This window comes from Urocitellus parryii, chromosome 5 (assembly GCF_045843805.1).
Source record: "Urocitellus parryii isolate mUroPar1 chromosome 5, mUroPar1.hap1, whole genome shotgun sequence".
NCBI classification, from domain to species: Eukaryota; Metazoa; Chordata; class Mammalia; order Rodentia; family Sciuridae; genus Urocitellus; species Urocitellus parryii.
The window spans coordinates 103,847,578-103,870,385 of NC_135535.1; the positions used below are offsets into that span (position 1 = coordinate 103,847,578).

Here is a 22,808-nt window from a genome sequence, read left to right on the forward strand (position 1 = left end):
AAACCTTGGTTCCTATAAAGAACCCACACACACACATAAACTGCAATTATACCACAAATAACCCTGCACCTGCACTCTAAGCCTGACATGAAATTCTTTTTCTTCCTCACAAACCCACAGCTCAGGCGTTTTCTGCCTCACTATAGTGTTTCCCCCACCCAGGGTACTTGGCAGAACTTTGTCTTTCTGCAGGCGTTTTTCACTTCCTATCACTTGGATTGATCCAATTCTGATCCAATTGTATAGACAAAAATTTTTTAACGGACATATAAAAATAAAAATATACACATAATTATGGGATACCAGGTAATTTATTCTACATATATATTATGCAATGTTTAAATCAGGTTAAACCTATCTATCTCCTCAAATATTTGTAATTTCTTTGTGGTGAAACCTTTCAAAATCCATGCTTGGAGCTTTTGAAATATGCAGCACATAAACATTATCTATAGTCACCCTGCTGTTCAAGAGCACAACAGAACTTCTTTCTCCTATCCAGCTACATAACCTGGAGCCCCTCATCAGCCTTTCCCCTTCATCTCCTCTCCCCATAGGCCTCCAGTCTCTCCAACTGCTTCTAACCTACCTTTCATTTCAGTGAGATGGACATTCTTATAGTGCTCATCTCAGAGAGCTCACCTGGCACTTATCCTTCTGTACTCTGCCTGTTTCACTAAATCGTGATGTCTACTTGCATCCATGGTTTTGAAAATGGCAGGATTTCATGGATTTTTGGTGCTAAATAATATTTTGTTGTTTATGTACATCACATTGTTCACATCCCCAAACTCATTAAGTTTGTTTTTTTTTTTTTTTTTTTTTTTTTTTTTTTTTTTTTTTTTTTTTTGGTAATAGCCATTCTTACTGGAGTAAGGCAATATGCCATTGTCACTTGGTTTACTTTTCCTTGAAGATTAGTGATGGTGAGCATATTCTAATATACCTTGTGGGTATATGAAAATATGCACTCTCTCTCTCTCTCTCTCTCTCTCTCTCTCATCTATCTATCTATCTATATATATATATATATATATATATATATATAAATATATATATATAAATATATATTGTTGTTGTTGTTGTTGTTGTTGTTTTGGAGTGCTGATATCGAACCCAGGGCATGTGCATGCAAGGCAAGCATTCCATCAACTGAGCTGTATGCCCAGGCCCCATTTCATATATTTTGAGAAGTATCTATTTCAATCTATAACCCATATTTTATCAGGGTTTTTAAATATATATATTTTTAAAAAAATATGTTCTGGACATAAACCTGTTTTCACATATATAGTTTACAAATATTTTTTTGCATTATGTAGATTGTCTCTTCACTCCATTGAGTGTCTCCTTTACTATTTGGAAGACTTTTGGTTTTTGTAAATCTCATGTGTCTATTTTGTGTTTCCTGTTCTTTTGATGTCTTGTCCAAAAGTTTCCTTCCCATTCCTATATCCTGAAGAATTTCTCCTATGTGTAGTTGTTTCATAGCTTGCATTTAAGTCTTTAATCCACTTTAAGATGAGTTTTGTATCTGGTGAGAGTTAAGGATCTTTTTTTTTTCTTTTGAATGAGTATAACCAGTATTCTCATCTGTATTTAATGAAAAGGTTTTCTTCCTCCAATGCATGTTCTTAGCACCTGTATCCCAAGTCAGTTGACTGTGTATATATGAATTTACTTCTAGGCTATGTATTCTGTTCTCTTGTTCTGTGTTTCTGTTTTTATGCTAATAACCTGTTTTTGTTTTGTTTTGGTTACTGATTCTTAAGAGTAAATTTAGAAGTAAGGTAATGAGCCCTATTTGGGTGTTTAGGCTCAAAATGGCTTTGCCTATTCAAGGTTTTTTTCTTATTCTATATACATTTTGAGATTGCTTTTCTCCAGATGTGTGAAGAATACCATTGGTATTTTGACAGGGATTGGCTTGAATCTGTGGATTTCTTTAGATAGAAATGTTGACTCCTGATCTATAAACATGGCATGACTTTCCACTTGTGTTTTTGTGTATGTTTTCTTCAAAATCTTTCATTAATGTTTTGTAGTTTTTATTATAGAAATTTCTCTTTCTCTAGTTATATTTATTCCTAAGTATTTTTCATAGTTATTATAAATGGAATTGATTTTTGATTATGTTTCAGATATTTCACTATTGTTAAACCACAGGACTATGAATTTTCATATACTGATTGTGTGTCCTACGAATTTGGTTAATTCATTTTCTAGTTTCAGTTGTTGTCATTTGATGGAGACTCTGGGATTTTCTGTATTAGGATCTTGTGATCTGCAAACAACAATTTGACATCTTATTTTGCAATTTGAATTCCCTTTGTTGTTTTCTATTACCAGTTTGCTCCAGCTAGGATTTCTGTACCAAGTAGAACAAAAGTGACAGAAGTGGACATTATCATTTGTTTGAGATCTTAGGAAGAAAGATTTTGAGTTCTCCCATTCAGTAATGTTATACCTGTTGGCATTATAAATAGCCTTTATTATGTTGAAGGATGTTTCTTCTATCCTAATTTATTCAGTTTTTTATTGTAAAAGAATGATAAATTTTATTCCAGATCTTTTTTTGCATTTATTATTATATAATTTTAATATCATATTATTTTCGTCCTTTATTCTGTTGATGTGTTGTATCATGTTTACCGTTTTGAGTTTGTTAGACCACATTTGCATCCCCAGGATAAATCCCATTTGATCATAGTACTAATCTTTTTAATATGCCATTAGATTTGCTAGTATTTTGTTGAGGATTTTGACATGTATAATTATGAAAGTTGTTGGGCCTGTAGCTTTTCTCTTTTTCTGTGTGTCCTTGCCTAATGTTGATATGAGGGGATTCTGGCCTCTGAGAATGAGTTTGGAAGAATTACCTTGTCTATTTTTTGAAATGATTTTAACAGTATTGATATTAGTTCTTCTTTAAACCTTTGTGGGTAACTCAGTATTGCAGTCATATGCCCTTGAGACTTTTTTTAGTGGGAGGGTTTTTATTAATAATTTAACTCTTTACTCATTATTGGGTATCTTCACGTATTCTATTTCTTCATGATTCAATATTGATAAGGTTTATGTGTTGAAGAATTTGTCCATTTCTTCTACGCTAACAAATTTGTTCCCATAGAGTATTCAGAATAATTTCAAATGATCCTTTGTATTTCTTTGGTGTGAGTTGTAATGTCTACCTTTTAGTCTCTGATTTTACTTGAGGTTCTCTCTCTCTCTTTCTCTCTCTCTCTCTCTCTCTCTCTCTCTCTCTCTCGTAGTCTGGTTGTCAATTTATAAATTGAGTATTTATAAAGAACCAGTTCCTAGTTGTGTTGATATTTTAGTCTCTACTTCATTTTTTTCAGCTTTGGTCTTTGTTCTTCCTTTCTGCTAATATCGAATTAGCTTCTTCTTGTCTTCTATAATATCTTTGAAACACAATTAAAATATATGTAATATATTTTAATTTCTGTTTTTGTTTTATTTTTGATGTAGACATTGTTTTTGTTTTGTTTTGTTTTTGATGTAGACATTGCTTAACATAATCTTCATTCCTTGAGATACCTTCCTGCATCTCATCCATTTTGGTATGTCTATTTTGATTTGTTTTAAGAAAATATTGAAGTTCCTTTATGATAACTTCCTTGATCCATTGCTTGTTTGAAGTAAGTTATTTTATTTTCATGTATTTGTATAGTTTCCACCCATAAAATACCCCTATGTATTATTTATATTCTTTTGATGCATTGAAAAAAAACTATATTTATTTTTTTAATCCTGTTCGAAATTTCCTTTGAGCTCAGTAATTCTTTTGTTCTTGTATGTGTTCTGACATCTTTCACTGTTTTAAATTCACTTAGTTTATTTTTCACCTCAAAGATTTTTTCTTGTTTTTTTTAATTACTTCCATTTCTCTAAATTTCTGTTAGAATATTAAATTATTTCTCAGTTTTTGTTAAAAGACTCATTGGGTTTCATTAAAATAGTTGTTTACACTTTATAGCAGGGTAAATTGATAGTACATGGTCACTTTCTGGTACTTATTTCAACCATTAGGTGAGGTCATGCTTCCTGGGAAGCTGGTCACTTGTATCTTGGTGATGTGTAACATCACCTGCATATTGAACGATCAGCATGTGAAACAGCATTGCAGCATTAGTGGCCAAAGACCTTCCCACTCCATTCCTCCAAAGACCTTCCCACCCCATTCCTCTTCCCGCTTCAGACAGAATAACATGAAGATGAAAACTGCCTTCTCAGGAAGTAAAAGGGAGATCGGCACCATCTATGGTTAAGAATCTGGGGCCATGTTTCTCTTCTCCATTCAGGGGCACTGGCCTTGGAACAAGTGCCACCAGGATCTTACCAGTATTAGATTTCACCTGTCTGGCACTGATATACAAAGCCAAATCCTGTGCTTAATTTGCTTCCTACACCCAGAAAATTGAGGTTGGCTCAACATTCTGCTGCTCACTACTGAAACAGTGTTGATGAAGGTAGTTCTTTGACCACCAAAGTTAGCACTAAACTGGGTTCCATCTGAGTCTCACAGCTACAAGTAGCTGCATAATTTCAGGGGTGTATCCAGGAGCTCCCTATAACTTGTTCTGCTGTAGGACAAAACATAGATCCATCCTATTGATGAATAAACATCTACCCTGAGCTCTGCTAGGTCTGGAAGCTCTGTGTGTAAGCTCTGGCCTGAGTATAGGGACCCTTGGGTTTTTCCTGGTGCTATGTGTCACCATTGTGGGCCAGAACTGAGGTCCAAGTCAAGTCCTGTGCTAGCTTTTCTTCCAGTAGGGTGAAGTCTTCCTCCATCCTCTTCTGCCCAAGGTTGGGGAAGGAAGGAAGCACTGTTGGCTAAGAGAGTTCAAGAGAATAATTTCCTACAATGCAGGGGACTTGGGATATGGCCAGGCACTGGAGTTCACCATGGAATGCTTGGTATTAAAGTCTAAGGTACAGCCTTTATTCCTTCTCCCTACCTATATGGGAGACATCTCTCTCCAGGCTGCATTACTTGATTAAAGGGCGAGATATCATGAGTAACTCTTTTCTTCCTGCCTTATTCAATGCATCTTTTTTATTATTATACTGCAAACAAGTAATATGTTTTCTTGTCTGGCTTCCTTAACTCTTGTGAAAGTAGTTTGGAGTGTGAATATCTAATTCAATTGATGTGTCTATGGCAGATAATCACTGAAACACTGTTGGAAACATTTTGTTCCACCACTTTGGTTGTGATTTTGTTTTTTTAGTTGTTCTTGTACCAGTTTGGGAAAATTATATATTCCTAGAAATTTATTAGTTTTATATAAGTTGTCTCATAAATTAGCATGAACAGGATTAAAGCATTTTCTTATCAAGGATAATGGGTGATTATTTGAAATGGAGTGATGTCATCTCCTTCATTTACTATACTGGTAATTTGTGACTTCTCTATTCTTTCCTTGATCAGTCCAACTAGTTATTTTTCAATTTTATTGCTATTTTTGAATAACAACAGAACTGCAACAGCAGGCATGATGATGTAGAAGTCCCATGCTCAGGTTAACATCATTGTATTGTTCAGTGTCTGGGAGAATGAAAAGTTATAGATTAGAAGGTTTCTGATTTCTGGGGAAATAGGAGTTGGATGGGCAAGAAGGGACTCAGATGTCCACCTCTAGACCAAGACTGCTCAATTTCTGATTGCGATGAGCTTCAGTTACTTCCCTCTGATGAGTCTCAACTACAGTTTTTCCTTCTCCAGTTGTCTGTCTTAGAAAAGATAATTTATTTTAATAATACCTCAATTAAAATCAACTTTATATTCTTTATAATTTTGTTCTCATAACTTTCTTATAATCCAAAACATCTGAAAACCAACAGATTTTATCTCCTTAGAGACAGTGAGCCTGTCAGAAGAAAGGACTAGAATGCAGTTGTACTTTTCTCAGTTGAAGTGTTTCCATATGTGTAGCCTGAAACACTGTTTTGCACTAGGCTAGTAGATGTATAGGCACAGAGGACATCAATAAACAAACAACAGGGGAATTTATGGATTACTACAAAGTCACAAGTCTCTTGCATTTAGGGAAAATAATACATACTCTTTGGTGAGAGGGATGAAAAACTACAGATGGAAAGCTCTGAGTTGTGGAATCTCCTTTTGTCTTTACTACAATAAATTCTTTCCATTTTTTTTTAACACAACATCTTCATAAACTCAAATTGGAAGAAACACTCGGCTGTGTGTTTGAAAGTCAATGTTGGGTTTAATAAAATGTCATTAGGTATATATTTTGGTAAGAGATGACAGTTTCTACCTGTTGCATTCAGTCATAAAAGTGCCTTTGGTGTTATTTGATAAGACTGGGAGGATGGAGACAAATTGACTTTGGGAACATAAAAGAGGTTTTTTTGTAATAGTGTTTGACAATGAGAGCTGACTACATACTTAAGGATTCTTTGAGCAGAGCTTAAGACCCAGTTGTAATTTGGAGAATTTCCTGTGTATATTTATGTGAATTCTACTTGGCTATTGTAGGAAAAGAGAAGAATGAGTTAGAAGAATGACTCAGGTTTGAGGCACTAAACAGATCAAAATGTTGAAAAAGGGGTTCCAGTGATAAGATTTCATTAAGAATCTTGCCTTAGGTCAAAGTGCACACATATAGAAAGAAATGAAACAGAAACACATATGACTGAAATATTCATTTTGCCTTTGGTTAGATTGGCTCATATAAATCAGTAGTCCTCTGTAGGGGCAATATCTCTTTCTTTGTCCATCCAGGTCATTCATAAACTTTTCAAATGACTTGAAACTATTTGCTTCTCTTTATTTCCACCAGAAATAAGGAACCCCAAAGCTAACATCATAGTTTTCTTGTGATTTATATTCTCAACAACTACAAATATTCTTGCAACATAAAGAAATATAAAAGGTTACTTTAATTTTGAATAAAACAACATGGGGAATTTTACTCAACAATAAAAGAGAATAAAATCATGGCATTTGCAGGTAAATGAATGGCACTGGAGAAGATAATACTAAGTGAAGTTAGACAATCCAAAAAAACCCATAAAAAACAAATGCCATTTGTTTTGTCTGATAAGGTGGCTAATTCATAGTAGGATATGGAGGGGGAACATGGGAGGAATACATGAACTCTAAATAGGGAGATAGGGCAGAGGGGTCGAAAGGAGAGGGAGGGGGCAAGGGGTTAGCAAGGATGATGGAATGTGATAGACATTATTATCCAAAATACATATATGAAGACATGAATTGGGTCAATATACTTTATATACAATCAGAGATATGAAAAATTGTGTTATATATATATATATACATATATATATATATAATTGTACTGCACTCCACTGTCATTTATTTTTAAAAAATCAATTAAAAAACATGAGGTGAACTCTCAATATTGCCTTCAAATAGTCATCTTCAACATAAATAAAAAATACTTAGCAGAAAGTTTACATATACCTCTTTGAAGTCCCCTTTTCTCCCCCATTTTCATTATGTCCTAATCTGAGGCTCTTATGGCTATTTCTCAGCATCTAGAGACCATGATTTTTGCCCCTTCTTTACCTTTATTGGAAGGTCATGCAGCCATCTCTGCTTTGAAAGGTAAAAAGGTAAAAAGCTAGATGGTCTTCAAGGAACATACTTTGATCTTTGTGGATCTGTAATTGACCAAATACCACATTTAATGGAGACATCCCCAGTATCTCAAGCAACACAGTGCTCTGTCCCAAGACTAAGTAGGACCCTGGACTGATGTATGAGAGTCAGAGAGATAGAGGTGAGGATATTGTCACAGGACCTGAGAGTTGGTTGAATGCAAATTGAGTCACAGCTACAAGGCAGGATGAAGAAAGCAACCCTGGACACAGAGAAAGAAATATATGTACAATCTTGATGAAATGAGAACCATCCTTGTCATCCTAGCTTTTTGGTTTACCTGGATAAAATTGAGCCCTAAAGCTCTAATCATGAGAAAGTTTAAGAGGAGACATTTCCTGTGGTCAATAAAGCCCTAAAAAGAGCAGGAATGTGGAGAATTGAGGATCTTTGGGTTCAAGCATAGGTACAAAGGAACAACTTTCTAGTCTGGATCCTGAGATTCTCCTGTCACTCAGGTTGGTGTCTTTTTTGCAAGTGAGTTAATTATGAGATATGGAGGACACTTGTCTGAGAGGAAAGTAGAAAAGAAGTGCCAGGAGACTGACATATAATATATATCTTACAATGAGCCAAGGGAGTGGGAAATGTGCAGTCACCTTTCATGTGAAGCTGTCATTGGGAAGAATAAAACAAGGACATTGGTAAAATTGTTCCTTTTTAACTAGACTTTCCAAAAATGCAATGACTGCTATAGTTTGGATCTTAAAATTGTCCCCAAAAGCCCATTGTAAATCTTAATCTCCAACATGGTTCTGTTGCGAGGGTAGAGACCCCTCAAGAGTTTGGGAATACTGAGAATCACTGTTTTGGTTAGGTTTATCCTTCATGCAAGACATAAAATTTTATTTTTTGAGTCAATTTTTCAAAAATGATCCTACCAAATCAATGGCCAATGAAAAGATTTTTGCTACATCCCAGAAATGAAGGATGTTAGTCAATATGGAAATATGGAGCCATTTGCATGACAAGCTGAAATTTTTAGGTTATTAGGAAAATAATCAAATATATCTTCTTTACAATAAATTTGGATATTATTGGATATATATGTGCATGTGTTTTGCACCTATGCATTATGAATGACTTCAATATGTGCTTATTTAAGCAGTCAAAAATTTTATTTTAGAGCACAATAAAAATCAGTGGTAAAATACCATTATTTTAAAAAAAACAATACTTAAATTTTCAACAATATAAAAATACATGTCCTAATGATTTAAGGTGTTAAATTTTAAATACTAACTTCTTAAAAATACAATTGTTTTTGTCTACATTTACATTATGCTTCATTGCACTCTCATAAGAACTTAATTCTTTTTAATATATTTTTTAAAATCTCATGAATATTTTTACAGCAGCCTGCTATTTTACAAATTTCTTTCCTATATTCACATTTATTTTATAAACTTCAAAAATCCTATAGAAAGCATCAAATTTGTAACAATTTAGACATTGGACTATATTATATAAAATATTTGCATTCACTAAAGAAAACAGTATAAAAGTTATTTGTGTTTTCCACTTTAAAACCTTCAAAAATAGTCCCAAGTCTTATTAAGGAAGTCAGAGCCTAATCCAACATGATGGAGATTTGGGCCTACTTTTTCTTCAAATAGGCAGAGTGTCTCTGGTTCAATTCCCTAGGCCCTTGATCCACTTTGAGTTAAGTTTTGTGCATAGTGAAAGATAAGGGTTTAATTTCATTTTGTTGCATATGGATTTCCAGATTTCCCAGCACCATTTTTTGAAGAGACTATTGTTTCTTCCATGTATGTTTTTGGTGCCTTTGTCTTATACAAGATAAGTGTAGTTAGATGAGTTTGTCACTGTGTCTTCTATTCTGTACCTTTGGTCTATCAGTCTATTTTGGTGCCAATACCCTGCTGTTTTTGCTACTTTTGTTCTGTAGTATAGTTTAAGGTCTGGTATAGTGAGGCCACCTACTTCATTCGTCTTGATAAGGATTGCTTTAGCTATTCTGGGTCTCTTATTTTTCCAGATGAATTTCATGACTACCTTTTCTATTTCTATGAGGAAAGTCATTGGAATTTTGATTGGAATTGCATTAAATCTGTATAGGGCTTTGGGTAGTGTGGTCATTGCGACAATATTAATTCTGGGTATCCAAGAACAAGGTTTGATCTTTTCATCTTCTAAGGTCTTCTTTAATTTCTTTCTTTAGTGTTCCATAGTTTTTGTTGCAGAGGTCTTTCTCCTCTTTCATTAAGTTGATTCCCAAGTATTATTATTATTTTTTAGGCTATTGTAAATGGGGTAGTTTTTCTCATTTCCTTTTCAGAGGATTTATCACTGATATACAGAAATGCCTTTGACTTATGGGTGTTGATTTTACGTCTTGCTACTTTGTTGAATTCATTTATTAATTAGTTCTAGAAGTTTTCTGGTGGAATTTTCTGGGTCTCTAGGTACACAATCATATCATTGGCAAAAGTGCTAATTTGAGTTCTTCTTTTCCTATTCGTATCCCTTTAATTTCTTTAGTTTGTCTAATGAGATACTATTCAGCATTAAAAGAGAATAAAATCTTGGCATTTGCAGGTAAATGGATGGAGCTGGAGAATATAATGCTAAATGAAGTTAGTCAATCCCCAAAAAACCCAAATGCTGAATTTTTTCTCTGATATAAGAATGCTGATTCATAATGAGGTTGGAGGGAGAACATTGTAGGATTAGACAAACACTAGATAGAGCAAAGGGAAGGGAAAGACAGTGGAATGAGATGGATATAATTATCTTAAGTGCATGTATGAAGACGTGAATGATGTGACTCAACTTTGTGTACAACCAGAGATATAAAAAATTGTGCTATATATGTATAATATGAATTGTAATACATTCTGCTGTCATATATAATAAATTTGAATAAAAAATAATTTTGTTGCTTTTACAAGAGTCCTACATATTTCCTATTAGATTTATTTTTATAAATTTAGTAGATGCGGGGCTGGAGATGTGGCTCAAGCGGTAGCGCGCTCGCCTGGCATGCGTGCGGCCCGGGTTCGATCCTCAGCACCACATACCAACAAAGATGTTGTGTCCGCCGAGAACTAAAAAAAAAAATATTAAAAATTCTCTCTCCTCTCTCACTCTCTCCTCTCTCACTCTCTCTTAAAAAAATTTAGTAGATGCATCCCTATTTGCTGTTAAATATCTCTTCTTTTGGTGCACCATCACTCTATCAATATTGTGCTGATGGTACACTACTAATCCACTATCCCTGATGGACTAGTAACCACCTCCTCCCCAAACACAAAACAGGTCAGTCACTGCCCTGTTTTTACCATATTCTTGTGGATCAAATATACATTCTGGGGTCCACAATCTCAGCTGTGTGGTAAAGACATATCTAAAGAGCAAAGTTAAATGGAAAGAATCAGGAATTGGGAAGGAAATGTGGGAGAAATGTTTTAGAAGCATCAAGTCCCCATTACTCATGATTTTTCTTCAGAAGTTAATCTTTTCTGTGATCTCTACAGTTTTATGTATCAATCCACTTTTAGGTGAGTGCCTATCATTTGTAGTGAAAATTAACATTAAGAAACCCAGCATCAGATATTATGTTTAATATCAATGTCTAAACAAAGGCCTCAGGCTGTAGGCTTACTATGTGTTTCAAAACTCCAAGCAGTACTTCCACAATAAGTGTTTACAAATCAGAGGGGGAAGATGTCTGCCAGTTTCTTCAGTAAACCATGAAAAATGGCAATTACAGGTAAATGCCAACCACTGTAGGCCTTTAAACCATACTCAAGTTATGACATATTCTATTCCACTGCATTCAAGATGGGCTACTCTGAATATTGAGAAGGGCGATAGCTGGGTCAAATGGTGGATCCATTCCCAGCTTTCCCAAGAATCTCCATACTGCTTTCAAAATTGGCCTCACCATTTTGCAGTCCCACCAGCAGTGTACAAGTGTATCCTTTTCCCTACATACTTGGTCATATGCATTTCACATAAATGTTAGAAACAACTTAATATATATAATATAAATAAAAGCATGATGGTATTTAGGTTGACATTGGATTTGAATTACACATGAATATGGAGGTACTTGACTTCCAAAAGTATATCAAATTTCTCTCATAGATTATTCATAGCTTTTATGATGTTACTTCTAGATATATTCAATGGTGAAATATCCTAGGAATGTCTTCAAATTGTTTTCTCCTTTATTTTTAGTATGTGTTTGGGGAGTTGGTTTTTCTTTTTTATTTCTTTCATTTATTTATTTTTGTTAATTTAATAATTCTGAAAAAGTTTCAAAGATAGTATAAAATTTCCAAGTAACCCTAACCATATTTAAAATGCCACTATTTTACTATATTCCATCCTTCTGCTCCATTTATGCATAAATTTATCAAATCTTTCTGAATGATTATTTAAGAGTAGGTGAGTAGGTGGATAATGTAATGTGTCCCATTACTCCTAAAATGTTTTCAAGAATTTCATATGTAATCACAGCATTGTTGCCAATTCCATAATATAATCATATAGTGTTTTAGTCTTGTTCAGAATATTACCAATTTTCCTAAATAAGTTATTCACAGTAAAAAAAGTGTGTGATAATGTGCTGCATTCAGTTCTCATGTTTAGTTAACTTTCTTACTATGAAACTCTTTAAATTTTCTTGGTATGCCTTGGTAATGACATTTTTGAAGAATACAAGCAAATAATTATATGAAAAGTTCTCTTTTTGAGCTATGACAATAAGCAAAAATAAGTAAGTAATAAGATAAATTGTAAATCAATGTTTGAGTCTGTTACATAAATGAAAACCGGCTTTGACTTTTTTCCAAAGTAGAAATTTAAACTATATATATTAGAAAAATTAATTACAAAACATGTATTTTTTAAGTTCATGCACAAGAATTTTTAGATCACATTGGACATATCTAGTGCTATAAATATTACCTACCCTGTACCAATCTCCTCTCTATTTTCCAGTGGACTCCTTTTTGCTTCCACTTCCAAGGATGGAGGACTTGGGTCTTGTCTTTCTCTATGTGGTTTATTAACTAAACACAATGTTTTCCAGTTACATCTGTTTTGATGCAAATGACAGGATTTCTATATAACATCTATACTTCATAAATTTTTCTTTCAGTAAGCACTTAGAGTGATTCCATACCATAGCTATTAATAATAGTGCCACAACGAATATGGGAATGTAAGATTCCTGTGTTTCATAGTAAATGTAATCTTGGTGGCTATCACTGTATAATAAATTTCCCCCCAAAATAACAATTAAAATAAAAATTATATTTTATTTTTTTCATGATTTGTAGAATAATAAATTTGGCAAGGGCTCTTGGCAGTTGCCTCTTGTGGTCTCTCTTGAGGTTCCCTTGGATCTCATCTGCAGCTGAGGTCATTGAAGACTTGACCAAGCTGGGAAGCCAGGAAAGCTCATTCACATGGCTGGTAGCTTGAAGTTCACCTGGGGTTGCTGACGGAACCACCTGCAAATGCTCTCTCCCACATGATAGTCTCTACAGAATAGATTTCCCATTAAGCAAACATCCTACTAATTCAAGAGGAGAAGGCCTGACATTCTGAGCTAGTTTTCTAAGTAAAGTCGTGTAGACTACCTCATATTCTGTTGCTTATAGACAACTCACCACTGACAGCCAGATTGGAGGGAAGGAAGAATGGATAGAGTGTGAAAGATTTTGTGGATATTTTTAAACACTATATATGTATTAAATATCCTACTTTATGTATTTTCTATTTTTACTTCAACACTATCAAACCAAAGGTCAAATGTTTTCTGTGATATGTGAAAGCTAACCTACAATAAGAAGAGGGGAAAGTGAAGGGAAGAACAGAAATCCAGTACATTAGAAAATGGGCTATATAGGGAAGGGAGAGGGATAGGAAAAGAACAGTGGAAAGAATCTGACATAGTTTTCCCAAGTATATGCATGAAAACATCACAATGAATCCCATCATCATGTACATCAATAAGAATGTAACTCTAACTAGAATAAGATATATTCCATGCTTGTACGATTGTTTAAAAATGGATTCTTATGTCACATATAACTAAAAAGAGTCATAATTTATTTAAAAAATCGTGGCCCTAAGTATCTAAAACTTGTAGAGTATTAAGAATATTAGATTTTTTCACCATCTCTCTTAATTCCCTATTATATTTCTTATCCTATTGTATTTATATGCTTCACTCTGTATTTTCCCATGTTCTTCCACTTACTATTTCTATTTTGAAGAGCATCTACAGTATTGTTAGACTCATCCACTAGTTCTTATTTTTATCTACTGACTTTTGAAAATAACATATGACTCTAAAATATTTATTGGATTTTTGTTAATCATTTCTCTGCCAAGATGCACATCATATGAAACCTTCAGAAAGGTATTTTGCCTCTTCTGTGCAGTCTAATTAGTGTAGATAATCTTAAGTAAAAGTTGTTCAAGTGTTTAGAAATGGGCACCATCTAAAAAAACAAAAACAAACAAACAAACAAACAAAAAATCCTCTTCTTTCAGTTCACAGAATATGATGCAAGATTTCCAGATGCTCAACAGAATTTCACCTCTTTGGTCCAAACTAAATTACACATGTGTATTCCCAGGGAAATGAGGCAACATGCTGATATTTTTCAGAATCTCATCTACTAACTTTGAATGAAAAATGGCTAAAGGGAGAAATACCTGATTCTAGTTTTCACTTTTCTCTAAATTTGACTCTAAAAGTCTTGATGCCTAATATGCACTAATATGTCCCATTTTCCTAAACTCATTCCTAAGTGTGTGCTTAAAACAAAAATGTCTGGCATAACAAAAAGCAGAAATCTCCATTAGAAGATCAGCTCTGAAGATAGAAAATGAATGCTCCTTTGCAACAGCTTTCACCTCAGATGCCATCACTAGATTATTATGTACTTTAATTCAGGTTCCTTTTCTGTAACTCATTTGGTAGGAAACCAGACCCAGCTGCTGCCCCAGTGCAAGGACTCCTGGTCTGACCCAGCAGGCTCTGCAGCCTCAGAGGACCACACTGCCAACTGCTCAGGTGAGCAAGGACCCCAGCACCTGAGCCTCCCCATTCCCTGTGTAAGTGCCCACTGACATGACCCTGTCTCTCCTCAGACAGCAGACAGCTCCGCCTGGTGGATGGGGGAAGTCGCTGTGCAGGGAGAGTGGAGATCCTGCAGCAGGGCTCCTGGGGCTCCATCTGTGATGACAGCTGGGACCTGAGTGATGCCCATGTGGTGTGCAGACAGCTGGGCTGTGGAGTGGCCCTGGAGGCCACCATCTCTGCTCACTTTGGAGAGGGATCAGGGCCCATCTGGCTGGATGAGGTGAACTGCACAGGAGAGGAGGCCCATGTGTGGCAGTGCCCTTCCCAGGGCTGGGGACAGCACAACTGCAGTCACAAAGAGGACATAGGGGTCGTCTGCTCAGGTCTGTGGTGCATACTGTGTGCAGGTGGGGGAGGGCAGGGGAAGGTCTGCAAGGTGGTGTCTGAGCCCTGGGTGAGGGTTTGGGCAGAAATTGATAGGGCAGGGGAGGAGGAGGCTCCTCTTACAATTTCTGTTATTTCAGCAGAGGAGAAGAAGAGGTCCTTCCATTTCCTTCTGGAGCAGCTCAGCTTCTGCTCCTTCCTTCTCAGCACTGTCCCCTGTCACAGTCATTCTCTTCAGTATCCATTTAAAGCAGTCATCACTCTTCTGTGACCTGCAGGTGCAACATCTTGACCCACTGAATTAGTTTTCTATTTCTGCTGTAACAAGTTACCATAGATTGAGTGACTCAAAAAAAAGAAAAACACAAATTTATCATTTTACAATGTGTAGGTTAGAAGACTGACCTGGGTCTGTCTGGGCTATAAATAAGGAGTGAGCAGGATGCAACAGCTAAGGCCTTAGGAAGACTCATTTCCTTCCTTATGGAGCTTTTAGACATTGCCTGAATACCTTGTTTCTTGGCCCCTTCCTTCTTCAAAGCAATAGCAGTGCAATTCTCTGACCATCATTCCATGAACATATCTCCCTCTGATGAGAGCTAGAAAGAATTATCTGCTTTTGGGGACACAGGTCTAAGAATATGAATACATTTTTCTCACCTATGAATCCAGGATGATACAGGATAATCCACAAAAAGCTTCTCTTCTTAATTATGTCGCAAAACCCTTTTGCAATGGGTAAAATATTCACAGGCTCCCAGGATCAGGGAGTGAGCATATTTGGAGCTTCACTATTATGCCACACCTATGTCAGCCATCCTTTTCTAGGGTGGGTCAGAGGATTAGTCAGAGAGTAGATAAAGAGTTTATTTACTGCAGAGCCCCCAGGTCAATGTTTCTGTCTATTGATTTGCTAATATTACATTTGTGTAAAAACAGAAAGAGCAGTAAAAGTTAGCAAAACAGGTTAAAGGGTCAAAACTTCCATTCCTTCACCTAGTGGGCACTTCCTCAGCAGAGTCAGCAATGAGCACTCACTACTTAGGAATAAAGGAAAAACAGCAGTAGGAGTTCAGTGCTCACTTAGCCTTGATGTCCCCGTTTCTTTCTATTTCAGAGTTCTTGGCCCTCAGGCTGGTGAGCCATGATCAAGAATGTGCTGGGTGGCTGGAAGTTTTCTACAACAACACTTCGGGCAGTGTCTGCCATAGCCCCATGGAACCCATGACTTTGTCTGTGATCTGCAGACAGCTTGGCTGTGGGGACACTGGGAATCTAGATTTCTTGATTCCTTCCAGGGAAGGTTCTAGACCTCGCTGGGTAGATAAAATCCGCTGTCGGGAAACTGATACTTCTCTCTGGCAATGTCCTTCTGACCCCTGGAAACATCAATCTTGCTCTCCAAAGGAGGAAGCTCATATCACATGTACAGGTGACCTACTGTCTATTTCTATGTGTTTGTCCTATGCCTGTAGGTTGTTGTCAGGAAAGGTTCATATATGCACACATAATGGATGAGTTGAAATAAATCCACAGAATGAATACTGGATAGAGATTACTTGATCCACTTCTTTAAATTCTGTTTGAAAGGCAGATACTAGGAAACCTGCTATTATAGCAATTTATATGAAAAGTACCAAGAGACTGAACTGAGTAAATGGGAGCATGAAGTTACACTCTGATGGACATTCTTAGCAATTAGCTAATGCAGTCTCAGATTATAGTAATTAATCTGTATTTCCTTAATGAGAGGGCAAATTATTAGACCTCAGTAATACGCATTGCTTGCCAATTATTATCAATTTGTTCCCACCAACACAATCAGCTCTTGATAGGTATCATGGTGATCATTTATTCCTGATGAGTAAATTGAGGTTTAGAGTAAATACTTCATCTTCCTCACAATTTCAATTGAGTGAATGACAACTTGAGGAATCCAATACAATGGGCTGTTTACTCTGGAATCCACTACAGATTAGTTTATTGATGATAAGCAATTGAGGTATTTGTAGGTAAAAACTTAATTCCAGGCAGGAAGAGAGACACAAGAAGAAAATATTGTGCATGCTCTCATGGAGTTTGCACTCTAGCGTGACTACACAACCACACATAAATTTGAGTGTCATGAAGGCATGGAAGGTGCTGTGCAAATATGTTCATTGAGGAAGACAGCAAACATATTTAACTTGAGACCTAAATAAGAAGACCTAAATGAGGTCCAATGCAGGAAGAACACAGAGCATTTTGTCAGTGTAACTATTGAGGTGGTAGGAGCATGGTGGCCTTGAGGGACTGATAAATTTTATCATAAGCAAAGCAGGAAGAGTGGGGGGAGAGTGATACCTAATTACCTGGGTGGGTAAGAATTACTAGAGGCCTCTCTAAGGCATTGCTCCAATAGCAATCCTGTTGAAAGGTGTTTTTGGTCATTTCATCTGCTACATCATGTGGAAGTGCTATGAAATGAGGAGCCTGGTCTTGCTTTATTTTCTTCTTGAATTGATCTCCTCACAGTCCCAGTGGTCTTAGTTGATACTCTCTCCTATGAGCTTTTCCCATATGCTATTGAAAACTAAAATGCCCACTTCATCCCTCTCTCAGAAAACATTCCATGGTGCCTGTTGCAAATTGGAGTCTATTATCTTCCAACTAATTAAAACCTATAACGTTCACTTCAGTTTTGTGTTTTAATAAAAACCTGGCTGTCTTCTGAAAACAATGATGTCCTTATCATTTAATGGCTCCATGATTCCCTTTCAACAGGATATTTCTGGGCCAAATATTAGAAGAAAAATATTTATGCTTTCTATTGTCATTTTAAACAATTTTTAATGATTTTTAAATTAATCTTCTTTAAAAATAACTGACAGTGGAATGCATTACATTTCTTATTACACATATAGAGCACAATTTTTCATATCTCTATTTGTATATAAAGTATGTTGACACCAATTCATTTCTTTATACATGAATTTTGGATGATGATGTCCATCACATTCCACAATCCTTGCTAATCCCTTGCCCTCTCTCTTTCCCTCCCACCACTCTGGCCTATCTAGAATGCATCTATTCCTCCCATGCTCCCCCTCTCTACCCCACTATAAGTCAGCCTCCTTGTATCAGAGAAAATATTCAGCATTTGATTTTTGGGGATTGGCTAACTTAACTTAGCATTATCTTCTCCAATGCCATCCATTTACCTGCAGATGCCATGATTTTAATCACTTTTATTGCTGAGTAAAATTTCATTTTGTATATATGCCACATTTTTTTTATCCATTCATCCACTGAAGGGCATCTAGGTCAGCTCCACAGTTTAGCTAATGTGAATTGTGCCGCTAGAAGACCCAAAAAGCTCCACCAGTAAACTTAAACAATTCTTTTCTTTTTCTTTATGTTCAGCTACTTGAAATTTACCCCATGAGGTGGCACCAGCTACCAGTTCTGTTGGTGTCAATATCCAGTCTGCACACTCCCATCATCCATGAAGGCTGCTATACCAGGCTCACCACATTCCTCTTTCTCCTGTTCCTGGTGCTTCCAGCATCATTGAACACAACTGAAAAAAACATCCTGGCTTCTCCATTCCTGAATTTCTCCCTTATTCCTCCATACCCCATCTCCCTGTATGACCACACTATTGACCACCACTAACTGTACATCTTGAGATCTTGATTGCACTTTCCTTCTCTATTGCCTCTTCTCCTTATGCACATATTCATAATGATCCTTTTCCATATATTTCATCCTCATGCAGATTCCAAATGTTTTCCCTTAACAGTTTTTCAGTTTTCCACTCCATGATGGCACATGTTCTTCTTACCCTGATTAGACAACATGATGCCCCATTATAATCCTCCCCCTCCAAGTACACTCAACTCCCTGATCTCCTCTGTCAGTGAAAGACAAGAATATTATTACCACTCAGTTACTCCCATTGGGAGATTAATTCACTAATTGGGCTAAGAGTCTCATAACCCAATCATTTATCCTCTAAAATTTCTTGCATTGTCTCAATGCAGAGCTTTTGGGGAACACCTCACATCCAAACCATAACATCCACCAAGGACTAGGTCATGGTTACCATAAGGTACTACTTCGTTCAGGTGGCTGGAGATGTAGCTCAGTGACAAAGCACATCCAACATGTTTGAGGTTCTTGACTTAATCACCATCATGACTCAGAAAGAAGAAAATGAATAAAGGAGTACCAACCACATAAACATAAATCAGCTATATAAATACAGTAATAATCAAATAAATTCAATAAATATGAAAGCAGTAACAATAGAAAAGGGAAAGAATAAATGTAGAATGAACAAAAAAGTAAATTAATAAAAGGAATATTAATTCAAAAAGGAAGATTGAAGAAGAAAATACAAAAAGAAGAAGGGGAATAAAAAATAAGAAGAAAACTATTTTATATAAAAAAGATGTAAAAGAAGAAAGAAAAATCCATTTAAAGAATTTTAAAATGCATTAAATACATAGTATTAAGGAAAATATAATAATGTGTACATTGAAAAAGAAAAAAGTGTGTCAAATTTTCTCCTACACAAAATACTTGCATGCAGAAATCTCTTTTTTGTTCACTTAACATTTGAATCTATCAGATATATAGGATAAACTAGGCTAAAAAGGAAACCAATTCTAGTTCCTTTGAATTCCCATCAAAAGGAGATAGGTGTGATATGTTGCCTGCACTGTGCTCCCTTCAGTTCCTGCCGTGGAGGTTAAAGAATATTGATGGGACAGGCCATCATCCTGCTAGAGAGGTTCTGTTTCAAATAGTGGGGGCATAGCAACAGTCAAAGTCACCACAAGCCCTGCCCTCAGTGTTTCTGGAAACAACTTGTAGAAAAACTCTGCTCCAGAGACCCCATTCCCATGGGGGCATACCAAGTGTCCTAGCCACAGTGAATCCCTGGAATGCCTGTGAAAAGTGGTGTAAGCATCAAACCCTTGAGCTCCACCCTGGAGATGGGGCACAGAAATGGGGTTAATCACCAGATGTTGTCTCAGCTCTCAGACCTGGAATACTCCTTTTCACATAGAAAAGGCCTAAATATCAATGAGGCCTCTAGTCCCTTCTCTGCTGCTATCTCAGCATGTTTGTGGAAATCAGTCTTCTTGAGACTATAGGTGCTCACTACCTCCACCCTGTCACTGTGGAGGGGTGACCCAGGGACTTCAAATTATGATTAATTCATATTTTGTAATCCTAACACAGTTTAGCCCATATAATAGGATCCTTCTCAAAATGGCTCCCAGTAATAGCACTCTGAGAACTTGCTGAGCAATGAGATGAACTCCTCCTATAAAGCTCTCTTGTTGTACTGAAGGAGTCCCTCTCAAAACAACTCCCCAAATTTCATCGAATGCTTATCAGAACCATGTGTTTCTTCCACATGTAAGATATCTGTATTTGAAGTTGTTAATTGCTTTGTAGTTTTATCTGAGCTGCCTTAATGCTTCTCCATCTCATTGACACTTCTTGTCATTTTTTTATTGGTTCCTGGTATTTTTCCTCTTTCTCTTCTCAGAATAGAGCTTCCCCCTGTGTTCCCTGACTCTTGACATTCACAGAGCCACAAAAAGTGTACTTCTATTCTGCTATTTGCTTCCTCATCAAAGGAAGGAAGTCCAAGCACAGATTAAATATATTTGGGGGAAAGTAGCATTCTATGATTTATAGGGGAATTTGGGCAATGTCAACATCTGACATCATCTATACAGGAAGGTTGCCCAAACTACCTAAAGCAAACACAAATTTGAAATTAAATATCCATATTTGAACTATGAAGCCTAGAATCATTAGTGAAATATATTGCATTAACTATGGTTTGTCTTATGATCCATTAATTTTTCAGTCTTAATGCCTATATAATTACATTTTTCCCCTGAATTCATAGCTGTCACCTGAGACTTCTAATGATCTCATCCCCATTTCCTACTCCATCTCAGGTACTTTCATCATTTCAAATCTCTGGCCATAAATACCATATGTATGTGCTTTATAAGAAGCCAATGTAGATACTTGCCCATTACATTAATTCTTATAAATCATTCAGAAAAGACACTTTCAGCTACTCAAATTATGAATCTCAGCATTTCTCAAATAGTTTTGTCACATCATATGCAGAACTCTACCAACAGCAAGTTTTACTCTGATCAGATCTACATAATAACTTCTACATGAGATTACTCACTTGATTACATTGTGTTTAATACCATTTCTTATTCTTTCACAATTAATTCTCCTACATTATGGTAGAAACTGAGACTTACCTACTGCCCTAGTGTAATGAATGATTTCATGTCTTACACAGCAAGCTCTGTGTTCTGAAAATAGATCTGCCAACTGCTTGGTTGGAGGAGGGAGTACCACATGACAAAAGAACTCTTATCAGCCAGCGCAGTGGCACACATCTGTAATCCCAGCTTCTCAGGAGGCTGAGGCACAAGGATTTTGAGTTCAAAGCCAGCTTCAGCAAAATGAGGCCCTAAGCAACTCAATGAGACCCTGTCTCTAAATAAAATATAAATAGGTATGGGGATATGGCTCAGTGGTTGAGTGCCCCTGAGTTCAATCCCCAGTACACCCCTGCCCCCCAAAAAGAACCCTTCTCGTTCTCTTTGTAAATACAGCCATTGACATGATTCTTTCTCCTCAGAGACTCCACAGCTCCGCCTGGTGGACGGGGGCAGTCGCTGTGCAGGCAGAGTGGAGATCCTTCACCAGCATTCCTGGGGCACTGTCTGTGGTGACAGTTGGGACCTGAAAGATGCCCACGTGGTGTGCAGACAGCTGGGCTGTGGAGTGGCCTTCAATGCTTTGCTTTATGCACAATTTGGAAAGGGATTGGGGCCCATCTGGCTGACAGAGCTGGCGTGCACAGGAGAGGAGGCCTACTTGTGGAATTGCACTGCCCTGGGCTGGGGAAAGAACAACTGTGGGCACTCTAAAGATGCAGGAGTCATCTGCTCAGGTATGGTCAGTGCATTCTCCATTATCTAAGAGAATGGAAGGTTCCAAGAAGTAGTGTCTGATTCCTGGGGGACTAAGGAAAGAATTGTCCAGAGAGGACTAAGAGGAGAGGCCTAAGAGATCCTTCCCTGAATCCACAGATTCAGGGATAGCAGTGGATGATGCTCTTCATTTATTCCTGTCATCTAAATCTGTAACATTGTCCTTCCATTCTCAACTTTTTTACTTGACAAGATTTTTTTGTAGAGTATTTCAACTTAAAATCAATCTTCATAATTTTGTTTCTCTAATTTATTATTTTCAGGATTACATGTAAGTTGGTACACACACTCTGTTTGCAGTACTTTTCAAAGGACAGACAAGAAAGAGGCCCTACTTCTCTCAGTTGAATTGAGTGCATGCGTATGTAAAGTCAAACATATTTTTACACTAGATTAATAGGTATGTGGGTAGAGGGATCAAACACATCACAAGGAAATTTATGGATTAAAGGAAAGTTAAAATACTTCTTTCCAGATTCAAATATCAAAATCTTAGTTTATTGGTAGGAAGGGCCAGAGAACCATTAGTGAAATGCTGTGAGTCACAATTTCTCCTTTCATATCTATAACAGTATATTCTCTCTACGTTTTGTTTTCCAAAAATTTTTGTATAAACTCATATTCTGAGGTGAATTTAACACTGTGCTGTCATATCAAT

General features: G+C 36.4%; 1 pseudogene; it reads left to right on the plus strand.

Annotated features, from left to right (window-relative positions):
- Positions 1-22,808, plus strand: part of LOC113177481 (antigen WC1.1-like) — a 210,489-nt pseudogene that overhangs the window by 88,929 nt on the left and 98,752 nt on the right.